The sequence below is a fragment of the Hipposideros armiger genome, unplaced genomic scaffold (genome assembly GCF_001890085.2).
Source record: "Hipposideros armiger isolate ML-2016 unplaced genomic scaffold, ASM189008v1 scaffold_315, whole genome shotgun sequence".
Classification (NCBI taxonomy): domain Eukaryota; kingdom Metazoa; phylum Chordata; class Mammalia; order Chiroptera; family Hipposideridae; genus Hipposideros; species Hipposideros armiger.
The window spans coordinates 278,627-302,799 of record NW_017731665.1 but is presented as its reverse complement, the minus strand read 5'-3'; the positions used below and the strand labels follow the sequence as shown (position 1 = coordinate 302,799).

The following is a 24,173-nucleotide window of genomic DNA, read 5'->3' as shown; positions in this document are numbered from 1 at the left end:
CTGCGCTTGGCACAATTTCAAGTAAAAACTGTGCTCAATATAAATTATCAACCAGAAAATGAATTTACCTGGAAGACTCCTGAAACCTGTCTTTAATGTAGTGCCAATTCACATAGAGCTTACCTGTGTGTGTGCACTGTGCAGTCCAAGGGGGTCACAAACTGGTTTAATCCAGATGCAGGCACTTTAGGGAGAAGGTGCCGCAGCCCTCGATCCAGGCTGCCTTCTTCTGGGCCGCCATTAACTCCCCTTAGCTTGAGTAGAAGTATCCAGAACACACTGTAGAGCTGCAAGTTTTCAGGGCCTTGAATGCCACCCTTGAGATTGGACAGTTCAGTGGCCCCTTTCCTCAAGGAGGAACGTGTGGAGACAGGAAAATATAGAGAGAAGGCAAAGAAGCGTCCTCTCCCTTGGGGTCTCTCTCCCTAAGCCAAAAGGAAAATGAAACCCCTTCATTAAGGAACACGGATGGGATGCATGTCTGGTGCCAACTTGCTCTGATTTCGCTGGACTTTGTTCAACACTGAGCTGAGCTCACAGACAGGAGTGAACCAAAACTTGTTTTCTTTGGACTACTTTGAGCAAAAATAGAAGAAAAGGGCTCATTTTTTCCAATGACTGTTTTTTTGGATCCAATAGTACAGATCCAAAGTAAGTATTTATTCACTGGCCCCGTTTCCCAATCTTTTAAGTTGGAAGTGTGACTGCCAGTTCCCTGGGTTGTAAGAATATGCTGAAAATGAGCCGACAAGCTTAGGCGCCCGAGTCAGAGACCACTCTTCTCACGTGTGGTTGGATCAGATTTCCTGCACTGACTGTTCCGGGTGTAGTTTTTCCCTCTGAGTTTGACTTTTTCACTGGTGTTAGGTAAACAGGTTTGCAAAGCTGATTAGCAAATACAATACAAAGAGAAGCTACGCTCCCCTTGGGAGAAGATTGGGCTTTTTGTTTTTGCTCTTAAATTCAGCCCAGTTATCTAGAAAGAACAGTTTTGCTCTCCAAGCCACGGAGTGATGTGCAGGGGGGTGAAGACAAAGGTCTTTAGATGTGCATATGAACAAATGTCAGATGGCTAAATTTTTTGGTCCACGAAGGAAACATAATTCACCTCTTTTTATCAAGCGTGTGTGAAAATAAGAAAGCATCTCTTTAGATAGAATCATGCCCAGTGGCTTTCCTGCGATTGAACTAGTCATCCCAGGTGGCACCCTGGACCTGCTCGGTGGTCAGAGACAGGGCATTTCTAGTCCATTACCATCTGGAGAGAGACTCCCATTGACTCAACTAGCATACCCAGGTTATCACGTCCTTTTGAAAAATAAGAAAGTACCTTGTATAACAAACTCTTATAGTCAAAGGGAGGTGTGAGCAAACGTTAAAATTCAGGGATAGCATTCTCTGTTTTTAAAAGGGTATTTGTTTTAGTTTGGATTTGCCATTTAGTTTTTCTGGCGTGCTTTTTCTTTTTTTCTTTTCTTTTTAATTAAATTAGTCACTCTGGTATTGTTGTAAGGCAGTCATTTAATTTCATGACTTTCATAAGTTTACAGGAACATAAAAATTTGATGCCAATGAAATTCATTAGAATTCTCCATTATCTTGTGGATTTGGTGCCCATCTGTCTTGCATATGTTTCCAGCGGTGGCTCACCATAGTCCTCACCATATACTGGCCATATGCCTATTTCCTGCGCACGTGTGGAAACGCGCATGCGTCTAGAGACCCAAGACTGGTCGTAAAATGAGGCCGTCTCTGACTTGAATTCTAAACCCCCATGAAGGAAAGTCGCCCAGAAAAAAGCATACAAATGTCGGTGTGCTCTTGAGAATAGATTTAGGAACAGTCCTTACAGCTCAGGAAATGTCATTTTGTTTCTGTCTGCTCACCCTTCCATTTGCAATAAACCTGACAAAAACTTCCAGAATGAAAATGAGAATGTGCGTATTTGAAGGAAACATTGGCAGGCAGCCACAGACTCAAAGGACACAAACTAATTTCGCTCTTGTTTTTCTGCCAATAACACCTTGGCCCTGCATGCTGTGCACAGGCCGAGCCTGAGGGGGGATTCTGATTGGTCAGCTGCACTCAGGCCACCAAAAACCCTGGATCTACGGAGGCGATAGGTCATAGCAAAGTGAACTTCTTTGCTCCTCAACAGTTTAGCCTCATTGTCCCACCTCTCAGCCCATATAGATGGGGGAGTCGCACCCTCCTGGGGGCGGTCAGTTCGCTCAGCTTTGTCTGTTATAGAATGTGGACCTTGGGCCTTCACATTACAGTGAAGTCCATTTAAGTCTGGTTTACATGACTTCCTCCCCAGTTAAAGGGGATCTCAAATGTAAGGAAGGAAGGAAGGAAGGAAGGAAGGAAGGAAGGAAGGAAGGAAGGAAGGAAGGAAGGAAGGAAGGAAGGAAGGAAGGAAGGAGGCAATCAGGCAAATGCCTTTACTATTTTTAAATGGATTTGATTTTTAAATTCATTTCTATATGACATTTTCAGAACATGTCTCCTGCAGTAAGTGCCCTTCTTCTGGTAACATAGAAGAACTGAAGTTTTATACCTTATGCCCAGGGAATGGGCTTCCCCACAGAGTTTTCAGCTGAACAATGGAAAGCATGGTGTCTGGTTTGTTCTCTTCATGGCTAGCCAACCACCCTTCTGATTTGGGGTCGGGGTGGGAGCATTCTCATTCTCTGAAATAAGGAACAAGACTAACTTGGGGCCACATGGGCTTCAGAGAAAAGATTCAAGTTTCCTGAAGGATGCTGCCATTGGGCCCCGCTGGTAGAGGGATAGGGGACAAGGGACAAGAGTTTAGCCCCTTGTTAAATTGTTCCTCAGAACCAGGAACGCCGGGTCTCCCAGAGGCCTGCACCAGGCATAGGAGAAGCGTGATGGACAGAGGCTGGCAGGCCTCTTTAGCCAGAAGGCCCAAGAGATCCTGAGGAGGAGAGGCGTTGCTTCCCAGGAAGGGACCAACCCCCCCTCTTGAGCCTCCGAATGGGTGTTCACCCAGAGAGACCACAGAGTGCCCAAAACCCTGGGGTCTGGCCCGAGTCTGGTGAGAAATAAGCTCTCTTGTCTCATCCAAAAGCCCTTCAGAGAGTTGAGGTCACTTCAGGAGAGTCCTAGAGGTGAGCTCCAGGAAATAGCTCTGCAGGGCAGGCCCCTCGCCACAGCAATACATAGCCCAGCAGTGGGACCTGGAATGTTCCAGAAACATGAAAGCCTGGGGTGGGTAGGGAGAAAAGGGCTCAGAAGTGGGGTCAGTGGAAGGAGGAAAGAGCTGCTGAGTGAGGCTCCTTTCATGCAGAGCCCCAAGGCTATAAATAACCAGGCAGCTGCTCAACAGCTGGTGTAGGGAATGGTCTGGGCAGGGGGCGGCGCTGGGGAAGAGCACACTAAGAGAGCAGCCCAACAGGGCGTACCTCTGAGTGTGAGGAGGAACCCTAGACAGCTGGGGAGCCTTCCCTCCTAGGCCTCCCCTCCTTACAACTGGAACACACAGCTAGTTCAAGACTGGACAAAAGAGACACAGGGTCTGCATGTGACACCTAGTAGCTAAGGAGACTGCCTGCGGCCCTGGCCATGTTGTTAGCACATTAGTGTTGGCTTTTTTTTTTTTTAAACCCTTTTTCCTTTTTATTGCGCTATGACTTACATCAGTGAGGCACACATAGCTCGATGAGTTTTTATGTATTTATAGACCAGGGTAATTATCACCCAGACCCAGGTAAAGGACATTTCTGTGCCCATGTAGTCAATACCCCCACCATCCGAGGCTAACCACTGTCTTCATCTCTGTCACCATAGATGGCATCTTCCTTTTAACTTTGTGATTGATGCATCTCACTGGAATCCCATAGTAAGCCCTGTTTGGTGTCTTCTGGCTTCTTTCAGTGACACGCCGGTAAGATGCCTCCACATGGTGGGTCACAGAGCTTTGTTCTTTTTCATTACTTTGTAGTATTCCAGTGTGTGACGAGACCATAATTTATCCATTCTCCTGTTAAGAGCCTTTGGGTTGCTTTCCAGTTTGGAACTATTATGAATAACACTGCCATGAGCACTCTGGTCAGTGTTGGCATATTTCAGAGTAGGTTTAGAAATGAATTCTGGCAAGAATCGAAACTGGTGCACCCTCAACGGAGGGCAATTTGACAACAGCTGTCAAAATTTTAAAAGGACCTGCCCTTCAGGGAATTTATTCTGCAGATCTGCTCAAACATGCAAAATATCTTCTGCACAAGGTTCTTCATTATAGCATTTATTTGTAAAAGCTAAAGTTTAGCCATTTTGTTGAGTTGTCAGTGTTCTTTATATATTTGCGATACTAGACCCTTACCAGATATATAATTTGCAAATATTTTCTCCCATTCTGTACATTGTATTTTCACTTTCCTGATAACATCCTCTGATAACAGTTTTTCATTTTGATGAAGTCCAATTTATTTTTTTTCTATTGTTGCTTGTGCTTTAAGTGTTATATCTAAGATTCTATTGCCAAAACCAAGGTCATGAAGACTTACCCCTGTGTTTCTTCTAAGAGTTTTGTGGAACATAATCCCCACTCCTTAAGTACAGGCTGCACATCATGACTTCTCTCCAAAGAGCACAGTATGAAAAAGAGAAAGAAAGGAATAACTTTATAGTGGAGAAACCTGAAAAACACACCTCAGCCAGGTGATCCAGGTGAACATCAACAGTGATAAGTCAGGCTGATAACACGGACCCTTGATATGATGAGAATGTCATTCTTATGGGCTCTGAATTGTGTCTCCCCTCCCCCCAAAATTATATTTTGAAGTCCTAATTCTCAGTACCTCAGAATGTGACTGTGTTTGGAGATAGGATCTTTAAAAAGGTCATTGAAGTTAAATGACGTCATTGGGGTGGGCCCTCACCCAATATGACTGGTGTCTTTTTAAGAAGAGGAGAGTAAAACACAGACAGGCACGGAGGGAGGACTGTGTGAGAACACAGGGAGGCGACAGCCATCTGCAAACCAAGGAGAGAGGACTCAGAAGAAATCAACCTTGCTGACACCTTGATCTTGGACTTCCAGCCTCCAGACTGTCAGAGAATAAATTTCTGTTGTTTAAGCTGACCTGTTCATGGTATTGGTTATGGCAGCCCTGCGCAGACTAATATAGCCATTTTACCTCTGAGTTCTTCTCTCAAAAATTCATAACCCCATTCCAATCATGAGAAAAACAACAGAGATCCCAATTAAGGGACATTCTACAAAATACCTGACCAGTCCTCCTCAAAACTGCTAAGGTTATTAAAGGTCAAGGTACCAAAAAAAAAAAAGTCTGAGAAACTGTCACAGCCAAAAGGAGCCTAAGGAGACATGACAACTAACAGCCATGTGGTGTCCTGGATAGGACCCCGGAACAGAAAAAGGGCATTAGGTAAAAAACGAATGAAATCAGAGCCAAGTGTGGACTTCAGCTAATTGTGATAAATGTACCACACTCTTGTCAGATGTTAATATCGTGTCAGATGTTAATAATGGGTGAATTAAATGTGAGGGATATGGAGAGTCTGTACTCTCTTCACAATTTTTCTGTAAAGCTAAAACTGTAATTAAAAAGTTTATTTAAAAAAAATAGACAAAAGGTTTGAATGGACATTTCAACAAAAATATGCAAATGGCCAAATAGCACATGAAAAGAGGTTCAACATTATTATTCATTAGGGAAATACAAATTAAACTACAACTACATAGATGCCACTTCATACCCACTGGAGTGGCTATAATCAAAAAGAAATAAGTGTTGGCAAGGATGTGGAGAAATTGGAATCTTCCTACGTTGCTGATGGGAATTTAAAATGGAACAGCCACTTTGGGGGAAATTTTGGCAGTTTCTTTAAATGTTAAGCATAAACTTACCATAAATATCCAGTAATTCCACTCCGATATACCTACCAGAGAGACATGAAAATATATATCCACTCGAGTACTTGAATGTGAATATTCATAGGCCCGTTATTCATACTAGCCAAAAAGTGGAAGTAACCCAAATGTGTCATCAACTAATAACGGATAAATAAGATGTGGTAGATTCATATAATGGAATATCATTCAGCAATAAAAAGGAATTAAGTCCTGATACATGTTACAACATGGATGAACCTTGAAAATGTGCTCAGTGAAAGAAGCCAGATGCAAAAGACTACATACTATATATTTCCATTAATATAAAATGTCCAGAAAAGGTAAATCAATAGAGACAGAAAAAAGATGAATGGTTGCCTGGGGATGAGAATGAGAATTAACTGCAAATAGACAGGAGCAAAAATGTGGGGATATTATAAATGTTCTAAACTTGTATTGTGATGATGGTGGCACAACTATAAACTTACTAAAAATCATTGCATTATACTTGTATATTTAGAGTGGGTGAATTTTTTGGTTTGTAATTATACCTTAACACTGTAAAACAAAATAGCCAGCATGGTGATGAGGCATAGATGAAACAAGATTGGCAAAATGCTGATAATTTTGTAAGTTGGATGATAGGATTCATCATACTATTCCTTTTACTTTAGTTTCTGTTTCAAATTCTTCATAATACAAAGTTTTAAAAAATTAATGAATTGCTCCTTTATGATTCCTCTGAACACACAGGTTTCTGTAAAATCCCTGAGCACATGGTGTTCGCATTATTTACATATCTTCCTTTCTCTCCATAGATAGTGAGTTTCCTAGGGGTAGGGATGGGTTTCTATATTATTATTATTTTATTTTTATTTTTATTATTATTATTATTATTATATTTCTGGATCTGACTCAGAGACTGGCAAATAAATGTTAGTTGAAGAAATCTCTTAAATAAAATGGGGAGAGAGAAAAAGAAATAATTGGTAACAATGGGAAAGACCATTTTACAGAAGCTAACGAACTCAAGTTTCTCAAAAGGAAATATTTTAAGTACTCAGAACTGCAAGATGACACCTTCAAAATGTGTTTGGCTGTTGGGTTTTCTGTGATGTTCTGTGTTAGGGAGGGCTACCATTAGTAGTAGCCTCAGTGATAGGTCCCTGGTTCTAAAATTGTTATAAAATATTTAAAGCACGCTACATGAAATAACGCTGAACAAAACTGGATCCTTTTTGAGTTGGGACTTTCTAGTGACTCAGGGTCCTCACTGTGACTTGACTGTCCCATCAGATTAGTGTAGAAAGTATGTTCTTTGACTCTATTCTAATAAATTGCCTGTTTTTAAAAAATGTGATTTTCTTTCCAATAGACTGTCCTCTGAGGCACGCACTGAGCAGGAAACTGAAGAATATACCAGATTTGCTAAAAAAGATGTGCAACTCACCTGAAAAAACAGGCCTACCTAGTGTGAGAGAAGGCGAGAGGGAAGGTAGGTATCCTCTGTTACATACTCTCAAGGGGCCAGACAAGTGCTAGGTCATGAGAAGTTCTATTACAGGCAATTCGCTTGACAGTCCTGTGAAATAGGCAAGGAAACGGGGCCACACAAGGGGCGATGCTCTGCTGCCTGGAGCAGCGGAACCCCCAGGACTCCGGGGAGTCTATTAGGTCCGGCTCTCGGGCGCCACCTAGCGTTTGCCGCGCCCGGAGCCACGCCTCACCCTGCCCCGCCCCGCCTCATCCCTGGATAAAGTAAAGCAAGAGGAACACCTGGATTTTATAGCCAGCCCTGGCGTTCGGCGACCCCTCCGCGTAGCGTTCTGCAAGCATTGAGGCGCGCTCACTTTGGGATTTCTGGCGTCGACCTGCCTAGGGTGGGAAGGACTGGGAGCGGGGAGAGGGTCCTAGTCTCACCTCAGCCTTCTCGGAATCCATTTCTTCTTCTGTAACAACAGGCGGGAGTGGTCCTGAGCACATCCGGGGGTGCTTCCAGCTCTGAAAGTACGAGTCCAAGTGCACAGAGTACCCGCAGCCCCTAATCCATCCATGGAAATCTTTCAGATGCCCCTGTAATCCCTTAATCGTGGTGAGTCATTAGAATCACAGGGGAACTTCTTAGTATCTGGGCCCCACCCCAGACCAATGGAACTGGGGGAGGGTGGGCATCAATATTTCCCACTTTTGCCAGCTGCTTCTATTGTACCATACGACTAAGGGTTACGAATGCAGTCTTACTCTTGGAGTGGACCCCAGCTCCCGTTTGTACCCACATCCCTCTGAATTGCTTCTTGTGCCCACACCCTCTCTTTTAACTAACTTCTTCTGAAAAGCATAGGCTTAGGGTACAACTCTGGTGGTGTCCCCTCCTGTGCTCTCCTGTCACCCTAGACACCGGCAGCGCAGGAGGGAGGACTGAGAAGCAGTAACCTGCCTTTGCACAGACGGAACCCCGGCAGAATCAGGACTAGAGGGTGAGGGGCAGAGAGCAGCAGTGGTCACCAGGGCACCAGTTGTGGGGCACTGGCTGTAGAGAATCAGTTTCAGAGAGGCAGAGAGGTGGTGGGAGGTGAGATCACAGGTGGGCCAGGCTGTGAGCCCCAGTACACGTCACAGTGTCCTATCACTTACAAAACACGAGTTGAAAGATAAAGTTATGAAGAATTTCAAGCTGTCCACAGCAAAGAAACTTTGACCGAAAGCTTCTATGTGGCTGCAGAAGCCCCATGCCCACGATGCCAGCCCTGACTGGGACCCTGGCTAAACATATGGATTCCTGGGACCAGAATCCCCAGGAAAGATATTCAGGCATCTCTACATTTAAAAGAGTTCCCTGGGGCGGTTTTTATCAGGAAGTTGGGAACCACTGTTCTAAGTTTCCAAATATGGCTGATCCTTGGGTTCCTGGGCCCCTCCCCTACAGACTCAAACTGAAAATTCCAAATTCTGCTCACCTCCACCTTTCCCCACCCCATGGAATTCTTCTAGATTTTTGGAACCACTCTGCTTGAGTTAAAATCCCACCCCCACCATCCACCAGCTGTGCGGTCATGAACAAGCATCTTCACCTCCCCATGCCTCACTTTTCTCATCTGTAGGACAGGGTGGTTGTGGGGATTCAGTGAGTTAATAGTCACAAAGTGCTTAGAACAGTGTCTGCTACACAGTGAAGACAAAATAACAGTCCTTATGAATCTGTGGTTCTTAGCCCTGAGCTGCAGATGAGAAAAACCTTTGTTTGCTTTTACTTAGTTGGTTTTTTAATACCAGTGCCTGCGCCTCTCCAGAAAGTTGGGTGAGAATCCACAGAAATTGTGATGCAGGAGAGTTGAGGCCCACTGACACTGTGCTGGAATTTACTTTGCTCGTTCAGCTCTGGATCATGGAGCTTCTTTATATGCAGATACACAGGTGTATACTATCATTCTTTTAAACTTTTTCTACACTATCATTCTTTTAAACTTTCTGCTTTGAGATAATTACCCTATCATTTCAATAGCTGTGTTGTTACATGGTACGGACATGGCCTAATCCAGTTAAGCCCATGTCAATAGTGTCGTTCCACGAGCTCTTCCCAATAATCCTGTGAGATAAGACTATATCCCCTTTTAGTGTGGTCAAGTTCAGAGACTTGAAGTGCCACATCCAAGGGCCTGCAGCTGTAAAATGGGGACACAGATCACTGATCTGGTCTTTCTAGCTGTTGTTCTGAGCTGTCTCTCTACTCATCAAAGATAAAAAGGTCCTGTTCTTAGACATTCCTATGCAAGGTGGGTCAAGCCTGGATTCATCCTGTTCTGGGCTGAATTGTGTCTCCCCCCTCCCCAAATTCCTATGCTGAAGTCCTAACCTCCAGGACCTCCGAATGTGATTGCATTTAGAGATAGGGCCTTTAAAGAGGTGATTGATTTAAAATGAGGCTATTAGGGTGGGCCCTAATACAATCCTTAGAAGAAGGAGAGACACGGATATAGGCATAGAGGAAAGACCATATGAGGACACAGCGAGAAAATGCCATCTGTAAGCCAATGAGAGAGGCCTCGGGAAAAACTAAAGCTACCAGCACCTTGATCTTGAACTTCCAGCCTCCAGAACTATGAAAAGATAAATTTCTGTTGCTTAAGGAACCCAGTTTGCGATATTTTGTTATGGCAGCCCTCGCTGCCAAAAGAAATACACCCCCACCCCACCCGCATTCCCAGAGTTCAAGGCTGGAAAAGAGCCCAGGAGACTGGTGCACACATTCCTTCTTTCCCCCACTTGGTGGCCCTTTTGTGCAAACTGCTCAGCACAGTGCCTGGCACATAGTCAACACAGAGCCGTTCTTAATACACACACAACATCTGGATACAACAGGTGTGTTCCCCCTCCTACATCTGAGTGACGTCCCCATTCTCCAGATGAGGAAACGGAGGCTTAGAAAGGCTATATAGCTTGTCCAAGGTCACACAGCTCTTGAACTGTGGATCCAGGAAGAAAGACTCAAACCCAGGTAGTTTGTTTCCAGATCCCATGTTCTTTTATATTTGTTTAATCAAGTTTACTGAGGTATAACTTATATATATATATATTAAAATGCATAGATTTTAAGTCTACAGGCTGATGAGTTTTGACAAATGTATACCCCTACAGAACCACCATGATATAGAACATTCTCATCTTTCCAGGAACTTCCCTCATTCTCCTTTATAGTCAATTCCCCAACCCCTACCCCTGCTCCAGGCAACTACTGATCTGATTTCTATTGCCTGTTCTAGAACTTTGTATAACTAGAATCATTCCATGAATACCCTTTTGGGTCCAGCTTCTTTTGCTCCACATAATGCCTCTCAGATCCAACCATGTTTTTTGGTACTCTTATGATGTGAATGTTGTTACGCTTGAGGTCCCTTAAACTATCCTCATTTATTTTTTCATTCTTTTTTCTTCTTCTTGTTCCGATTGGGTGTTTTCTGTTACCTTGTCTTCCAAATCAGTGATTTGATTCTCTGCTTCATCTAATCTGATATCAATGCCTTCTAGTGTATTCTTCATTTCAGTTATGGTGTTCTTTATTTCTGACTGGTTCCTTTTTATGGTTGTGTCTTTTTTTGTTCTTACTATCTCTTTTGTTGAAGTTCTCAACAAAAGTTCCTTGAACATCCTTATATCCAGTTTTGAACTCTGTTTCTGGTAGGTTGCTTGCCTCCATTTCATTTAGTTCTTTTTCTGTAGTTTTCTCCTATTCTTTCATTTGGGACATGTTTGTTTGTTTCTTCATTTTGGCTGCCTCTCTGTGTTTGTTTCTATGTATTAGGTAGATCTCCTATGTCCCTCAGTCTTTGTCGGGTGGCCTGATGTAGTAAGTGCCATGTGGGGCCCAGTGGTGCAGTCTCCCTGATCACCTGTGCCATGTGCTCCAGGAGTGACCCTTGTTTGGGTTTGTGTTGTGCCCTCCTGTTGTAGTTGAGCTTTGATTACTGGCACATTAGAGTGGGCGGATTGATTCTCAGGCTGACTGGTGATGAGGATTGGCTACACTCACAGGATATGAGCTGCTGTGTGGGGGCTGATCCCATAGAGTTAGATTCGCCCCAGTGGGCTCATGTGCCTGTTGAGACCACCCTTTGGGTGTGCCGCTTGTGGGATTAATGGGCTCTGTTGTGGTCTGAAGCCAGCTTCTGGTGTGATGGTTCTGGGGCCTCTTGGGAGGGGCTCTTGTGCAGGCCAAGATCAGCCATTGCCTGTGCCTGGCCCGGGGCTACCTGGTAGGAGGTACACAGCAATCCGCAATCGAATCACGTTTTTTTGTGTGTATCAGTTGTTCTTTCCTTTTTATGCTGAATAGAATTCTGTTGTATGGCTAGATCACAGTTTGTTTATCTATTCATCAGTTGATGGACTTTTGGGCTGTTTCCACTTTTTAGTTATTATGAATAATGCTCCTGTGAACATTTGTATACAAATCTCTTTGTACCTGTGTTCAGGAGAGATATTAGTCTGTAGTTTTCTTTTTTAGAATGTATTACAGAGCCCTACATCCTCCTTAAATAAAATGTGAAGGTTTGGGAAGTCCTCCCCACAGAGATTATTTCCAAATCCAGGATTCTCTCCAGGTAGGGTCCTGCTCCCAAGTATACCTTCTGCAATAATCAGCCAATGTTGATGAGATAAGATAATCTGGCTGTATGTACATTTGGTGGGTAAATCTGGGACCAAAGCCTGAGCTTCTGCTATACAGGTGTAAGAACTCAGTTTTATCAGATCACACAAAGGTGATAATTGCCTAGGGCATTGCATCATACCGTACAAGCCTTTAGAGACTAAATGATTATATCAGAGTGTCATTTTGTTAATTTATAATGGAAGTATACTTTTCTTGAAATCTGAATATTCATGCCTTTTATTCAAGTAATCCAGTCCCCGCCTTGGTCTCTAAATATTCAAGAAACCAAATTAGTCATGAGAAGGCTTCTTAGTGGGCCTTGAGACAGAGCACAGGGAGCGGGGTAATGCAGTGTTTATTTTGTCCAGGTTGAAATGGAACATGGAGTCATCCCTGTTCCCTGCTGGTGATCCTGTGCCACTCGCTGTCCCTCTGCAATTGTCAGCGCTGAATAAACAACAGCAATTTCTTATCCTTTGGCAACCTTTTTCCTTGACTCAGTCCAGGCCACTACCTTCCCTTATGGCTTTTGTCATGTTACAGCTCATTAAACAACTGCTTATTTTGCATTCACTTTCAGTTTGTCTCTCCAACAGAGACCTAAGACACCCTGATTCTAAGAGGAGAAAACAAACATTCTATATCTTTCAAAAATCATTGTGAAATATGACACCCATACAGAAAAGAGCACAAAACAAAAAAGTACTACCCAATGGTTAATCGTAAAGCAAATACTTGTACAACCACTACCCAAATCAACAAATGGAATACTGCCAGCATCCCAGAACCCACTGTATGTCCTGTCACAAATCTCCACTCCCATCCAACTTTTTATTTAATCACTTCCTGTGTTTACCTATTATTTCTCACCGAAACATGCATTCCTAAGCCCTATGGCTGCGTGTGTGTGTGTGTGTGTGTATGTGTGTGTGTGTGTGTCTTGCTCCTAAAGAGTCATTCATGTTGTTGCATGTTGTTAACTCCTTTTCATTCCATCTTCTGGATATACCACAATTTATTTATCCATTCTACTGTTGGTAGACTTTCGAGTTGTTTCCATTCTTTGGAATCAGTTTGTCAAGTTCTATTTTTTTAAAAACCTTTGAGATTTTGATTAGGATTGCATTGTATCTGTAGCTTAGTTTGAGAATTGATGTAATTACATTATTGAGTCTTCTTATCCATGGCTGTATTATATCTCTCCATTTATTTAGATATTTTGAAATTTCTTGCAGTTAATTTTTGTTTGTTTTCTGTTTAGATGTCTTTGCATATCTTTTTCTAATTTTATTCTTAAGGCATTGATTTGTTTAAGCTATTGTAGATGGAATCTTTTAAATTTATTTATTTATTTTATTATTTTTTAAAAGATTTTTATTGGGGAGTTGGGGGAGGGGAACAGACAAGTTGCTGTCCTTTTGTTCTTCAGTCTAGTTGTGGAGGACTTTGCTTCACTGGCCCATGTTGGTATTATCATTGCGCTCTTCCCGGGTGAGGCAGTCGCTTGCTGGCCATCTGTAGAGGGTGCAGCGTCACTGGCCCTCATTTGGGATCTGAACCGGGGCCCTGCTGCTCAGAGCTGGAGTCCCAAGCCAACTCTTAACTAATATGCCACTCGGCTGGCCCTTATTTATTTATTTTTAATTGGGGAATTGGGAGAGGGGAACAGTGTTGGGGAATTGGGGAAGGGGACCAGCCAAGTTGTTGTTCTTCAATCATAGTTGTGGAGGGCGCCAGTCTCCATCTGGCTGCCCTTCGGCAGCTCATGGCCACTAAGCTCAAGGTGCTGTGTTCAATCTTAGTTGCAGATGGGCGTAGCCACCATCCCATGTGGGAGTTGAACCAGCAGCCTTGTTCTTAAGAACGCACGCTCTAGCCACTGAGCCATCCAGATGGCAGCTCAGCTCGAGGTGCCGAGTTCAGTCTTAGTTGTGGGTGGGCGTAGCCCACCATGGAACAAGCAGTCTTGTTGTTAGGAGCACGTGCTCTCACCAGCTGAACCATCCTGCCACCTGTTGGCAGCTCAGTGGCAGCTCAGCTCAGGGAAGCATCACTGGCCCATGTGGGAATCGAACCGGTGACCCTGTTGCTCAGAGCTCACATTCTTAAGCTAACTCTTAACCAACTGAGCCACTCCGCCAGCCCCCTGGAGCACTCTTGATTTTCATATATTGATCCTCTATCCAGTGACCTTGCTAAAATCTTTTAATTCTAATATTTATCAGTAGTCTTTTGGATTGTCTTCATATAGAATCTTTATGTGAGAATAATAACTGTCTTAGGTTTTTTTTCCCCCCTTTCCAACCCTTCTACCTTTTATATCTTTTTCTTACCTACTGTACTGGCTAAAGCCTCCAGTACAATGCTGAATAGAAATAATAGTAGTGAACTTCCTTATCTCATCTACAATCTCGAGCTGAAAGCTTTTAACTTTTTACCAAGTATAATATTTGCTGTAGGTTTTCTATTGACATCCTTTACTCAACTCAGGAAGTTTCATTCTTTCCTATGAGTTTTATTGTATATGGATGCCTAGTTAATCAAACACTTTTCCTGTAAGACTTGAGATGATCATGAATTTCCTCTTTTTATGTATTAATTTGGTGAATTCTATTAATTGGTTTCCTAATGTTAAATCAATGTGCATTCCTAGGATAAATCTAATTTGATCATTGTGTACTATCCTTTTATATATTGCTTGATTTGGCTTGTTTTATTTTGTTTAAGAGCTTTGCACCTATATTCGTAAATGAAATTGGCCTATATCTTCTCTTTCTAGTTCTAGTCTTGTTGGGTGTTAGTATAAAATTTATACTAGCTTCCCAAAATTAGTTTGTGAATCTTTTTCTACTTTCTGGAAGAGATATGTAAGTAAGCATTTTTTTTCTTTCTCAGTTTTTGGTAGGATCTCCCAGTGAAGCCATCTGGGTCTTGAATTTTCATCATCAGATATTTCTAAATACAGCTTGAAGTTTTTTAATAGTTATAGGACTAAGATTTTCTATTTCTTTTTGTGTCAGTTAGCTTGTGTTTATCTCTGAATCTTTCCACTTCACCTAAATTTTCAAGTTTATTTTCATAAAGTTGTTAATAATATCCACTTATTTTTGTGGTGAAGTCCCTTTTCATTTCTTATACTTACTATCTGTGTCTTGTCTTTTCTTTTTTTTTCTTTTAAAAGACTTTTTTGGGGAATTGAGGGGATGGGAACAGCGCTGGGGAATTGGGGGAAGGGGAACAGACAAGTTGCTGTCGTTTTGTTCTTCAGTCTAGTTGTGGAGGACGTCGTTTCACTGGCCCAAGTTGGCACCATCATTGCGCTCTTCCCGAGCAAGGCAGATCAGTCGCCGGCTTCTGGACGGCCGCTCATGGCGGCTGCTGGCCGCTCACGCTGGCTGCTGGCTACACACGGTAGCCCATGGCAACCCACTGCCACAGGGGCTGCAGCCTACGCCATCACAGGCGACTCACGGCAGCCCAGCTCCAGGTTGAGCTGTTGTTCAGCATGTTAGCTGTGGAGGGCAGTGTCACTGGCCCTCATATGTGGGATCTGAACCGGAGCCCTCTGGCGTCCCAAGCCAGTTCTTAACCATCACGCCACTGGGCCGGCCCTTGTCTTTTCTTTTAGTCATTCTCATTGGGGCATTATTAATTTTGTTAGTCTTTTCAATTTTGGCTTTGTTGCTTCTCTCAGTTGTGTGTTTTCTTTTACATTCAATTCTAATTTTAAATTATTTCTCCACATTTACTTATGTTGGGTTTATTTTCTGTTCTTTTCCTAACTTCTTAAATGAATGCTTTACTCATTTATTTCAGCCTTTTTTCTTGCCTAAAATATGCTATTAAGTCTATAAATTTCCCTCCAAGTGCTGCTTTAGCTTCATTCCATAAATGTTCTTCTTATGTTATATTTTTCATTATATGTAATTTAGTTCAAAATAATTTCTATTTTTCATTTGTATTTCTTCTGGGACCATGCATTATTTAAAACAGCATTTTGGAATATATTACTCAAAAGTGTAGTTTTCAAAATATAGAAATTTTCCAATTATATTTTTGTTACTGATTCTTAGTCTGTTTACAATGTGGTTAGAGAACATTATCTGTTTTATATCAATCCTTTGAAATTTGTTGAAACTTGTATTTGGCTCCGCATATAAGGTACTCAAATTTTAAAATGGATTATATCTTCTTGAAAATAACGTATTCCGCAGCTATTGGATGCACTGTTTTATATATATCCATAAATTCAAGTATGTTAATTACATTGTTTCCAATCTTCTACAGTGTTACTGATTTCTTATCTACTTGTTCCATTAATTACTGAAAAAAGTATATCATAATATCCCCTATGAATAACGATTTGTCTATTTTTCCACATAATTTTGTCCATATATGCTCTATATATCTGTTATTAGGTTCATACAAATTTAGAATACTCTTTTTTTTTTAAGATTTTATTGGGAAATTAGGGGAGGGAACAGCGTTGGGGAATCGGGGAAGGGGAACAGACAAGTTACTGTCCTTTTATTCCTCAGTCTAGTTGTGGAGGACGTTGCTTCACAGGCCCATGTTGGTATTATGACCACTGCGCTCTTCCAGGCTGAGGCAGTCGGTCACCAGCCATTGGACTGCTGTTTGCAGTGGCTCGTGGCAGCTCAAGCCGGCTGCCGGCCGCTCACGCTGGCTGCTGGCCACTCACGGTAGCTTATGGCAGTCCACTGCAGCCCCACTGCAGCCTACGCTGACGCCGGCAACTCACGGCAGCCCAGCTCCAGGTTGAGCTGTTGTTCACCATCTTAGCTGTAGAGGGCACAGCATCACTGGCCCATGTGGGATCTTAACTGGTGGCCCTGCTGCTCAGAGCTCGTGCTCCCAAGCCAACTCTTAACCAATGAGCCACTCAGCCGGCCCTAGAATACTCTTTTATTATTGAAAATAACCATATTTAGTCTAGATGCTTTTTATTTTAATGGATTTTTTTTGTTGTTTTTTTTTAGGATTGCTATACCAGTTGTCCTAATAGTATTTCAATGGTATATAATTTTTCATAATTTTTCTTTCAGTCTTTTTTTAGCCCTATATTTTAGACATGTCTCTTGTCCTTAGCATATATCAGATTTTGTTTATATCTAGTGTGATAAATTTATGTCTTTTAGCTGGAGCAGTTGACCCTCTTTTTTTTTTTTAAGATTTTTTATTGGGGAATTGGAGGAGGGGAACAGTGTTGGAGAATTGGGGAAGGGGACTGACCAAATTGTTGTTCTTCAGTCTTCGTTGTAGAGGGCGCCAGTCGCCATCTGGCTTCTGTCAGCAGCTCGTGGCCTCTAAGCTCAAGGTGCTGTGTTCAACCTTAGTTGCAGATCTGTGTAGCCACCATCCTATGTGGGAGTCGAACCAACAACTTTGTTGTTAAGAGCACACGCTCTATCCACCAAGCCATCTGCGCAGCAGCTCAGCTCAAGGTGCCAAGTTCAGTCTTAGTTATGGGTGGGCATAGCTACCATCCCATGCAGGAGTCTAACCACCAGCAGCCTTGTTGTTAAGAGCGCATGCCCTATCCACTGAGCCATCCGGGTGGCAGCTCAGCTCAAGGTGCTGGGTTCAGTCTTAGTTGTGGGTGGGCATAGCCCACCATCAAACAGGCAATCTGTTACACCAGCTGAGCCATCCTGCCACCTGTTGGCAGCTCAGCAACAGCTCAGCTCAGGTGCAGCATCACTGGCCCATATGGGAATCAAACCAGCGGCCCTGTTGCTCAGCGCTTGTGTTCTTAAGTCAACTCTTAACTTCCATTGCTGTAGCTGAAAAGTAAACAAACCTTGCACTTTTGAAAGTCATCTTTTGTTTTTCTTTGGCTACTTTTTAAATTCCTTGTTTGGGGCATTTCTGTAGTAGGTATGGATTTCTGTTTATCCTGCTTGAGATTTATTGGATTCATTGAATTTGTAGATTGATGTGTTTCATCAATTTTGCAAAATTCTCAGCTTGTTTATTCAAACATTGCCTTATTCTTTCTCTCCTCTTTTCCTGAAACTTGCATTAAACCCATTAGATGTTCTTTCCAAATAATTTATCTTAGCTTTCCTATTATAGTTTCTGTTCGTCTCTTCATATTTCACTCTAGATTGTTTTATTATGAGTATTAGCTCAGGGATAACCATAAAAACTTAAGCTGTGTAGGTCAAGGGTTACACAATATTAAGGGAAGTTACTGATCACACACACGCACGCGTGCACACACACACACACACACACACACTCACACTCACACACCTTCACCTAAAAAGAGAGCAAGTAATTGGGGAGAGGAATTGGGTAACAGGCAGGTACATACGACCTTATCAGAATCACTCAGTCTTCTTCAGCCACTGCTGACTCAATGGGTGCATCAGTGGCCTCTGCTAGCCATGAGGTTGCAGTATCCTCACTCATTGCTCAGTGCCCAGTGGCATTAGAGTGGGCTGAGAATTTATGCTAAAATTTCTACTAGGAGGTTAGAGGTTATATTAACAGGAGTATTAGCACAGATTGGTTTTGTTTTCTTAGGCTTTATCACAAATGCAAACCACTTTTTTACATTAATTCCTTTTTAAACAGAGTTTTCTCAAGAATATCATGTTCACAAACAAGCTTCACATAAACATGTTTATGACCTTTTGTAAGAACAAGGTGTTTACAATTTAACAAAGTGAGGTGAAAACACACTATCAAAAGAAGTTTACTTTTGGGAGGGAAATGAGACATCCCTCACAAATTGTTATACCACACACAGAACACAGAACTTCCATTTTACTAATTCTCTCTTTAGCTGTGTTTTATTTCCTGTTAGACCATTTCATTGCATTTTGTTTGTTTTGGGGGTTTGGGGATTTTTTGTCCTATAAAATCATTTTATTTTCTGTTATGATAAACATCTTTTTTGGGTAATATAATATTACTAGAACAACCTGTTTATGGGGTTTTATAGTTGGGGTAAATATATTTTTTAAAAAGCTTATCTCCATTATACAGAGTTGTGATATAAAAATGATTTATAGGCTATAGTTTTCAGAAAGCAATTAGCTATACTAATCCTGCTGAAGAAAGTTTCCTATTTAAGTCTATAGTATAGAATGAAAAGGCATGATTTTAAAATCTTCTGAGCAAAAAGCTTGAGATCATCAAAGGAATGTTTACTGTCCTACACAGAGAGAACTAGGATTTTTTCATAGTCTCCTTCAGTTTCATCTAGGATGGCTTGGCAGACAGAGATGCCAAACAACTTCTGATAGGATGCTTTGATATCATTCATGTCAATTTCAGAACAGGAAACCTTCATTCTGACCAATGTCTTATGATGTTTTCCAGTACCCTTCATGGCCTGTTGATGCTTCTCAGCAAAGAACATTGGTTTGTTTGTGGCACACTGCATGATTGTTGTGAAGCATTTCTTGATGTTATCTCCCATTCCAGAACTTTGTTCATGTCATTCTGACTGTACTTGGTGTACTTCTGAAACACTCTGCAAAGATAGCTTCTGGTGGTAGAAATGGTATTGAACACATTCACATCTGTCCCTTTTCTCCTTTCTCCTGCTTCATATAATGTCCTGGCATCTGAGTCAGCCAAGTCATTTATGCCCAGATCCTCAGATTGGTCACCCTTAGCAAGAGAAAGCAAAGCCTCTTGACAATCCCCAGATTTGTCTGAGTTGATGTCTTTTTTTCTTTCTTTATTTTTCTTTATTAATTTTTTTTATGTCTTTAGCCAGATCTCTGTTCAGTTATTCTCTATAGACTCTTAATTTCTCTGTTAGTTCTTGATACCAAAATTTCATTCAGAGTGTCTTCATCAGTTCCAAGGCCCTTCATGGCAGCACCGAGTTTATCAGCATCCAAATTGGCTGGAGTTTTTAATAGAGGCAAAGCAGCTTCCTCGAGGTGGCCTGTAAGGGCTTTCTTCAGAGTTTCATCCAGGGGCTTTCCTTTTTCCTGGAGATATGCTGCTTTCATCTGTAGATGCTGTGCATTGTTTCTCTTATTAGAATTTCAATGATGGTTGTTTTGTCCACACCTTTAACTGTTATTGTTTTATGCAAGGCAGCAACATCTGAGGATGGATTGAAGCTAGGATAGGGGCTAATTGCTGACCCAGGACTACCTTTGGATCCTTTCACAGTTTTAATGTATTCCTGCTCTTCATTTTCAGTAAACCAGGTCTGCTTGAGGAATTCTGATACCATTGCCACTTTTAAATAAATTTCTTTTTTCCACCTTCTTCCAAGAACTAAAGAGAGATTCTTCTCTGATCATTTCACACTGTCCATTGAGCTTTCAATTTTGATCATGATATAGTCTTTTAGTTCTAATATTTCTATTGATTCTTTTCCCAAACTTTTCATAGCTTTTCAAAATATAATTTCCACTTTCCTGCCAAAATTTTCAAACTCAGTTTTTATCTTCTTGAATATAGCAATCAGAATTGTTTTATAGTCTGTGTTTGATTCTAATACCTGGGAGCCCTGTGGAGCTATTTCTGTGGTCTCTTGTTCCTGTTGGTACTTGTTCTATCAGGTAACCTCATGAGCCTAACTATCTCTGAGCTGGACATTGTATTTGAAAAATTATTTGTAGGATAATTTGGGGCCTGGGATGATGTCATCTTACTCCAAAGAGGATTTCCTTTTCTTTGGCCAAGAGTCTGGGGACATTACCAATGTGGGAACCTCCTTAATCCTATTTCAGGACTGGGTATTGTCTGGGCTACTTGATCGCTTGAAGCTGGGCTACAGTAATACAGCAACTTTTTTCTCATAGCCCATGAAGTTGGAAAACATGCAGCTCAGTTTCTTGACTGTCTTTTCAGGTCAGCAAACAGCCCTGATGCCATTAGACAGAGAGCATCCATGAGGTGGGACTCACCTCTGGAAATCTCTGCCCTGCCTAGATGTTGGCCCAGTAGTTCTCATGATCTTGCTCACTCTTTGCTATTTTTAATGTTTTGTCCAGCCTTTTTAGTTGTTTCCAATGGCCTGGTTGGTACCAATTACCTATACCACCGTTACTAGAAGTAGAAGTACCCACTTCACTTTTTTTTTTAAGCAAATATTTTTGTATGTGTGCCTACTCTATGTAAGTTACTGTTTTAGAGACATTAAGTATTCAAAGAGAAGTAAACAAGAGATCTCTGTCCTAAAAGAGCTCAAAGCCTCCTGGGGAAGACACCTTGTATTCAGCTTATCCATGAGCCAGAGACCAGGACACACATTGATGCTGTAATGCAGGGAACACAGGAACCTAGAGGGCTGCAGGGAAGGTGCAGTCCACTAGACAGAGGCTTCAAAACAAGCCAGCGCTCTCTTACATAGCTGTAGATCGCTGCACTCATTCATTATGTGGTGATTCTTGTTAGTTCTGAATTTCCAGGGTGCCATTTCCTTTTCTTTCTTTTTTTCTTAAAGATTTTATTGGGAAATTGGGGGGAGGGGAACAGACAGGTAGACAAATTGCTGTTTTTGTTCTTCAGTCTAGTTGTGCAGGACGTTGCTTCACTGGCCCATGTTGGTATGATCATTGTACTCTTCCCAGGTGAGGCAATCAGTCGCTGGTCATTGGTCGGCTGCTCACAGCGGCCCCCGGCAGCTCACACCCGCTGCCGGCCGCTCACTCTGGCTGCCAGCCACTCACGTAGCTCACGGCAGCCCACTGCAGCCCCGTTGCAGCCTACTCCGTCGTTGCCAGCGACTCACAGCAGCCCAGCTCCAGGTCAAGCTGTTGTTCATCATCTTAGCTGTAGAGGGCAGTGTCACTGGCCCTCAATGTGGGATCTGAACCGCAGCCCTGCTTCTTAGAGCTGGCACTCCCAAGTGAGCTCTTAACCAGCTGAGCCACTTGGCTGGCCCTCCTTTTCTAATCCTTATGTTCTATGAATGCCTCAGGTGGAATCTGTACCCCTTGTATTATACATTTATTATAATAAGAAAGTTCTTTATTTTTGCCCTGTCTGGCTCAGGCGGTCATTTCACAGACCCAGTGGTGCCTGGAGCGATTACAGGAGATCCCCCCACCTCAGGCTGAGAAGAGACTCACTAGCCCACCAACATCCTTTTCCTTTAAATGGCTTTATTGAGATATCATACAGTTCATTCTCATTTATAGTGTACAGTTCAGTGGCTTTTAGTATATTCACAAAGTTGTGCATCCAACATCACAATCAACTTTAGTACATTTCATCACCCCAAAAAGAAACACACCCCTTAATCATCATTTCCCTAATCCTCCCATTTTTGCAATCCCAACTCTAGGCAACCACTAATCTACTTTCTGTCTCTATGGATTTGCCTGTTCTGGACACTTCACATCAATGGGATCATTCAACATGTGGCCTTTTCTGTCTGGCTTCTTTCACTGAGCATCATGTTTTCAAGGTTCATCCATTGTAGCTTGTGTCCGTACTTCATTCCTTTTATGACTGAATAATATTCCCTTGTATGGATAGACCACATTTTGTCTATCCGTTCACCAGCCTATGGACATTTGAGTTGTTTCCACTTTGGGCTATTATGAATGATGCTGCTGTGAACGTTCGTGTGCAAGTTTTTGTGTGGATACAAGATTTTATTTCTCTTTACCCAGAAGTGGAATTGCTGAATCATACTATGATTTAACTATGTTTAACCTTTTGAGGAACTGCCATATTGTTTTTCACAACAGCTGCACCACTTTATATTCCCACCAGCAGTGTGTGAGGGTTCCAAGTCCTCCATATTCTCACCAACACTCGCTATGACCAGCGTTTTTTATTATAACCATCCTAGTGGGTATGAAGTGGTGTGTCAGTGGCTTTGATTCGCAGCTCCCTGATGATGATGAGCAATGCCGCCATATCTTGACCGGCCAGGAAGAGCAATGCTGTCTTTCACTTTAACTTCTAGTTCTGTTTTCAGCTTCCTTGCATCACCTTCATCCACCGGATAGAGGTGAACCCATTGAGCTCATTCTGCAGAAAGAAAGACATTTCCAAATCTTTGTCAGAGAGACTGGCAAATGCTTAACTCCATCTTTGTTAGGATTTTCCCTCTATTTCAGCTTTTCCATTAAGGGTCAGATTTCACAGGTGTTCTTTAACCCTTAGAGTCACTTACCTCATCTCTTCCCCCATTTCCTGATTGAACAAGTGCATTTTACCCAATTTATATACAATTTTTTAAAAATGTCCCTGCCAGGGACCCATTCAAGATTTGCAAAGACCATCCAGGTCCTCCACTAACGTCTCCTGCTGGCTCAGCTCCTTGATCAGGGCTCCCCTGTGCATAGCCCCTCCCACACCTGAACAGGTTTTCCCAGTTCAGTGAGCTGGCTTCTTCCCTGCCCTCTCCATGGTCTGGGCACTGCCACTGCTCCCCCCGCATGTATGCAGGGGTTCGGGCCAACAAGTTGACTTCCTGTGTGCTGATTGACAGCATGTGGACCTGGTGGTTCAGCCCAGGGCTGTGCAGGGCATGGGACTCATCACAAGCAGGTAAGGATCGTCCAGTTGCCAACAGCTCAAGGGAGGGAAAGCTACAGTGTGTGCATTGCACCCCCAACGGACTTGCCTTCAGCTCTTGTCCTGGGAAATATCTGGCCGAAACCTTCCCAGTTTAGGCAACCAAAGAATTGAGTAAGGGGAGCCCTCTGGTCTCTCCCACCTACTACCTGTAGTGTGGTGCTAAGAAAAGGATGAAATGTCACAGCTTTTTTATTTAGCCCATGCCCTTTAATTAAATCCCTTTTTTTGCCACTCTTTTTGTTTGTGTTACCACCTTTCCAGCCAGTCAGGGAAGGATTAAATATTTCTGGGGGGGGGGAGCGCGGGGCACGGGGGAAAATCCCAGTAAAATTGTCAAACAGAATGGAGAGTGAAATCTGATAGTGATTTGTTTTTTGTTCATGGCAACGCCAACAATGTTTCAAAGACACGGATCTCACCCATGTGCCGTGAGACAGGGGTTCAAAGGTGAGCCCATGGGAGGAGATGTCTGTGCTGAAAAGATCCCATCAGTGTAGCAGTGTGCATCTTAGGCAATCTTCCACTGTGCTCAGCCCAGATTTCAAAGTTCCAGCCCCTAGGGATCGCAACTTTGCCCTCATATTCCCTGGCAGGATCTTGTGTCCCTCACAG

The 24,173-nt window shown here is 42.5% G+C and overlaps 1 long non-coding RNA gene and 1 pseudogene across 1 annotated transcript; one reads left to right on the top strand and one right to left on the bottom strand.

Annotated features, from left to right (window-relative positions):
* The first annotated feature begins 563 nt into the window (after positions 1 to 563).
* On the top strand, positions 564 to 7,923 carry LOC109392134 (uncharacterized). Its single transcript, XR_002126001.1, has 3 exons — positions 564 to 651; positions 7,257 to 7,376; positions 7,843 to 7,923. It is a non-coding gene; the product is annotated as an uncharacterized LOC109392134 (long non-coding RNA).
* An 11,289-nt stretch (positions 7,924 to 19,212) lies between these two features.
* Positions 19,213 to 23,171, bottom strand: LOC109392107 (annexin A1 pseudogene; annotated as a pseudogene).
* Positions 23,172 to 24,173: the final 1,002 nt, after the last annotated feature.